This window comes from Trachurus japonicus, chromosome 9 (assembly GCF_045865225.1).
Source record: "Trachurus japonicus isolate A0001 chromosome 9, Traja_1.0".
NCBI classification, from domain to species: Eukaryota; Metazoa; Chordata; class Actinopteri; order Carangiformes; family Carangidae; genus Trachurus; species Trachurus japonicus.
In genome coordinates, this window is record NC_140915.1 from 23,126,165 (window position 1) to 23,132,164 (window position 6,000).

Here is a 6,000-nt window from a genome sequence, read left to right on the forward strand (position 1 = left end):
TGAGTTGATAACAATCAAAAATAGATAAGAGCCTAGAGCCTGAGGCCTTCTTCTCAAAGAATCGTCTTTCTGTATTCTTAATTACAGTGTCAATGTGATTTATAGAAATGTCCCATTATTTATCTTAACCCGAATCCTGAAAGGGATATTTTGATAGTTTTAGCAGGGTTTTCACCGTATGCCTTGAATGTTCCTCAAAGCTCATAGATTTGAGATAATAAACAGCCTTAGAGGTTTTTCATAAGGAAAACGTACTGTAGCACATTCATCATCATACCTCAAATCCCTGGCTCTGTTCTCCTGCAGAACTTCAGCAACAAAAAAACTCAGGAAAAGGAATCGCTTGCCTTAATTATGTGTATTTGCAGGTTTGAGGCTCACCCTGACTGCTCTAATCTCCTGCAGCTCTTCACCTAATGAGTTCCCTTTTGTAAAAATTATCCAGCTACAAAAAGTGGCTAAATGTCCAAAGTATTGATTTAGACCACTTTCCCGCCTCAATTAAAACCTAACAAATCTTTGCTAAGCCATGGCCAATTATATTCCCTGAAGACTTCCTGCTGTTACTGCATTTGCCAGTAGACATTTTCTGTGTGTAAAGCCATTCAGATGACAGCATGGCTTCTCACTTGTTTTCTCCTCTGCATTTCTTCATTGGCAGTGAGATGTAATGTTGTTTTTGTCAGTGCCTTCTAGGCCGAAAATAGTATGGCATCACTAAACTTGAGGTTTGCAGTTTAGGTTTTAGGTAAGTTTTCAGACATTTTTTCTTAATTTGTAAGGTAGTGTAAAACTGAGGGAGTTCTTTTCTTCACACACCTTTTGGAGCTATTGTTTACTTACAATAATACAAATATGTCCACTTCCCTAAATGTGTTATGTGGTTGTCTTCGATGTCTAAAAGCCTGTCCTGGCATCCTTATGATAACAATTAATTCCAGTATGTGTATTCCAAAGTTATGTATTCAATTGATTGCGTAAGCCAGATCATAAATCTGTTTGTGTCTATGTGTCTGTCTATGTGTGTGTGTGTGTGTGTGTGTGTGTGCATGTGTGTGTGCATGTGTGTGTAGTCTTTGTTTTCATACACATGGATCCCATCAGGTTTTCTTCTGTTGTCCTCTGATGCTGGGATGAGTTAAAATGTGACACTTGACTATTTAGGTGGAAATTGTGATCTATTGCCTGTGCTGCTTTGATATGGTCAGACAAGTATGAACTGACACGCACACACAATTTGAAACACACTTTTTTACTCAAGAAATATGTTAGTAGACCAGTTATCTAACTATCCACTATATTATGCCATTTCTGTAAATAACTCGCTTTTACTAAATTTGAAGTCATCAGTTTCAATTCAGTTCATGAATTTTATCTAAAATAAAGTGTGTATCCTTATTCAACAGTGCAATTCTTTCTTTTTTTTATCATTATGATCATTTTTACACTATTCTAGTTGGCAAATATGTGATACATGTGACACAGTGTGCTCCATCCTTTCAGGACTGTACAATATAATCTAACCAGTCTTTTTGTTTTGCCTTACATTAGTGAGAAAGTACTTTACTCAGGGCTTTCTAACACATAAAGTGTGTTGTACTGCACAGCCATGGCAAACTGAGCACTGGTCTTACTTGGAGTGATCAGTGTGTAATGCATTTGTTTAAATACCCCTCAATTTAAAAAGATTTATTGCAGGGTGTGTGCCGCAGAGACAAGATAGCATCCGACAGGAAATTTGCCTACTGGGTTAAATGCAGCCGGTGTCCTGTGTATGAATGATGAGGAAGACATTGATAGAGCCACAGCCAGTCCACAGCAAGGTCTATCCTGAGGGCTCCCAGTAGCTATTGTACAGGTTGTGTTTGTCTGTGCTGCACTATGAGATGAAGTTGTTGTGACTGGTTGTATTAAGAGTGAGGTGTCTGCGATGAACAATGAATTTGCATACACTGCATTGTGAGAGAGAGTCAGGAATCAGAGGAATATGTCTGTGTGAAATGGTGCTAGTTTGTGTATCCACTATCCACATACAGTACATATAGGGCACATTTACTTTCATCATGCTTAATAATTTCAGAACTGGATCTTCCAGCTACACAGTTTCATTATCGTAATCTTTAGCTCTACAAGTCCTCCGCTTGCCCTCGGGGTGGACATTTAAACACACAACGTCTCCTGATCTCATGATAGAGTTATTCTGTCCCTGTACTCTGTAATTCACACAGTGCACAGTTCAGCCACTCCTTTTCCTTTCCCTTTGAAGGATGTGGCAAGAAGTTGGCATGAGCACCTTTTAAGAAACAATACTTCAAATGTTCCAGCCCTCTGCTTATTGAAGACCCAGGAAGAGATCATAGTAATCAGCAAGTTACTGTGACGAACTGTGCGGCTGAAGTGAAGCTGCTGGCCGTGATACTGCACTACTACACAGAATCGGGTGATGGTTTGAAGCATTTATTAGCCCGACTAATAGCCCACAGAATCAGTTTGGGCCTGCATCCCACTGGGTGGATGTTAAAACATACTACCAGCCAGCTTCTGATCTCATGATTTGGCTATTTTCTCTCACTGCTCTCTAATTCACACAGGTCGCACAGCTCAGCCACTCCTCTTTTCTTTCTTTTCTCTCTGTGAGAGCAGTGAGTTTGAATGTCCACCTCTGTCATTTGCTGTTCAGTTATTTCTCAGTAACAATCTACATTTCAATGACTAATAGAAAACAGTGTATGGCTGATAAGAACAGCCCTGATTACAAACATAAACAGGTTGAGCCCTGAGGATGCTTAAACTCGCATACTGTTTTTTTGCTTTGAACTGTGTGGCTGTTCTTTATTTCAGAGACCACAGCTTTGTCTTCTAGTGTTTGGTTTGGCTCAGTCCTAACCAAAGTAATCACCAGGTCTGCAGTTCATGAGAGAGAAATGACGGAGTGATGAGTGGGGGACTGAGGGTGGAAAAGAGAGAGGTTTGAGGAGAGAAAGATAACATCTGGATCCACTTTGGGACAATTTCATCCCTCCTGCCCCCCAAACCCAAGACCCCCAATTTTCACGGTGCCTCCTTTTGAGGTGCCATTCCATCGGTGATGAGAGAAATATTTGCCTAAGAGCAAGTGTCATTGTTTCAGGAAGAACCCTCACCTCTTGGTCTTATGGTCTAGACATTTAAAATTTTTAATAAAGTACGGAAAAACAGGTTAACTCCGGCTTGACTCTGTTGATAGACGGCAGCATCAAGGGCCAGTTTTCAGCTCTCCTTTTTCTATATGCGCAGAGAGAAACTGCCTCAAGTTGCAGCCTTGCCAATTATTAATTTTATAGAAAATGTCTAGAGAGGTTAAAGGTCAGACTGCGTGATGGAAAACTCTTGACTCCCTGTTTTAAAAGACAAGCTACAAATAATACAAGCCATTCTGTTTCACTGAATAGTTCGGCATATAAATATGTCTGTGTCTAGTTACAACAAAATAGATAGCCAGTTGCAGTCGGTCAGAAATCAAAAGAGAAATAACTGAGGTATTATTTGCTGTTTCAGTGGTATGAATTTGCATCTTTGACTTTTGCTCTCTTTATCTGCCTGCCCTTTTTAACCCAGGTAGTCTTCACTTGTCCCATAGTCCTCCACATGCATGCTTTTAGGTCTGATGGAAGGTCTGAATGATTAATGGCTTTTTTTGGTGTGCATATGTGTTTGACAAAGGGTGAGATAATGTGTACTATATATCAAACTCAGAAGTTACCCGTTGTTGTTATTCTTTTTTCTCTCTGTCGCTTTCCACGTCTCCCTCTCTCTCCATCTCTTTCTTATTCTTTTTTCTCTTTCTAAAAGCCCATCACTGCCTTCGCACAGGCAAGTAGCAAATGCGCCGTTGCAGATGTGCTGCTTTGTGTCACATCATTGAAACCATCCCGGCCACATTGCCTTGTGCAGACACCACCTTCTCTTGAGACGAAAATTCATGATGGGCTCGTCAATGTGTTTTCCAAAGTCATTATTCCACAGTAATTAAATCCGATTGATGCTAAAATCTAATTTTCCTCCTAAGATACTGAATCTGATGCATGTGAAATCAAATCTCGAGAGGGGCCTGTTTCTTCACTTACATATCCGGTGTATTTATACATTACCATCTCACAAAGCAGTTCCAATATGAAGCAGGCCCCTCCGAGTCTTATAAGTGTTGTATACACTCCAATCAGCTTGCTGCAGCTTGAGCAGCTAGGGGCGACTACGTTGATCACAGACTTTGGCCGCTGAGATGAACACAAATAGGAAAGAGATTTAGGATTTTTGATTTGGTGCATAGTTTCTTTAGAGACTCAGAGATGAGTTTAATTGAAGACCAGAGACAGGAAGTAGATGGAGGAAATGTGAGGAGGAGGTAAAAGTTATAGATTGCATTATACCAGGCAGGCTGTTGTTTGTAGATTTAATAAGGTGATATAAAAAAAATCAACAGTGCTGACCAGATGCCCAACACTGAATCAGCTGTGTCAGATCCAAAATGAGAGAGAGATTTACAGTAATATAGAGTCCAAGAGAGACCAGATGTCCCTAACAGGCCAGTGCAGATTTCTAGCCAAAACACCATCAAGCAAATGACTATATATCAAAGTCAGCCTCACACACACACAGTAATTGGAATCAGTGCCACTGTAGTCGGCCCTCACACAGGAAGCATCAGTCATCAAAAGGGCTTGAATTGAAAACATGGACTTTCACTTGTACTCACTCTTATATCACTTGGATTACTTTTTGTGTTTTTTTTTAGATGTTTTTGCTGCTTACACAAACACATCCTGAATATAATATTCCTGCATGCAAACACGCAACAGACCAGCATCCATAGCTTCATGTTTATAACCAAACAGGTGTGCGTGCATACACACAAACCCACACCACATGCTAACTAGTTTTATATTCAATGTGATATGCTGGGAGCTGTGTTTTTACAAGCCAAAACCCCTGAACCATGTCCACTCAGCTTCCTGTAAGGGGGGGAAAAAATCATCCCCACACCCACCCCCCTCCTACCTAGCTGTAAGTCATATAGCAACTGATGCTTGTTTTTTAAAAGCTATTTCGTGACTTTTCTACTTGGCATACAGTAGCAGATGACACAAGACATATAGAAGAATGGGAATGGCGTAAAGGTTAAGAGTCCAAGCCAGACTGAGCTTCTGCCAGACGAGCCACCAGGAAAACCTGTGCTGTCTCAGCTCTGTAGATGTACAGCATATAAGGCAGGTCAGTGTTTGTATTGGTATTTTTGTAATCACTTAAAGTTACTTGTTTGTAGTCTTTTAGAAGCTATATTATATCATATTACATGATTACATTATGCTCATATAGTTTTTGCAGAATAAGATGTTATGAGATGCTTCATCTCATTCAAAATTGGGAAACAGTGAATAGTTGTTTTGCTAGATGCTAGTGTTGCATTGCATTTATGTTTAATTTATATTTCATCTTATTAGAAAAAGAAAGTGTATAAGTCCTGGGGTGGAGTCTGCCCTCTTTAAAATCCCATTAAGCCAAATCAAAACGACAGAATCTCTCGTGAACATTGTAAAACACTATGCAGTTTTTTTTTTGAAAGCTTACTGACCAAGTAATTCTTTGTTCTCTAAACCTTCTTCCTATATCGCTCTCTGTCCAAACATAACTGGCTGCAGCAGGCACAGTGCACAGGGATTAATGGTAATGATAGCACTGCAATGTGTTTTTGCGTGTGTGTGCACACATTTTCCTGAGGCATCTGTTGCAGGTTTCAGACACATGTTGTGGGATTAAGGAATTAGCCATAACAAATAACCATACACACACGCCTACACACGCACTGGCCTGCATGCAGTCATGTCACCACACTCCAGACCACTGTACTCATCCACACATGTTTCTTTAGCGTTGGAGTTTTGCTAGCTTCAGATACTGTATATTCTTCTCCTCTTTCTTCATCTTTGTTCATCCTCCACCTGTTGGTGACAGTGAAAGAAA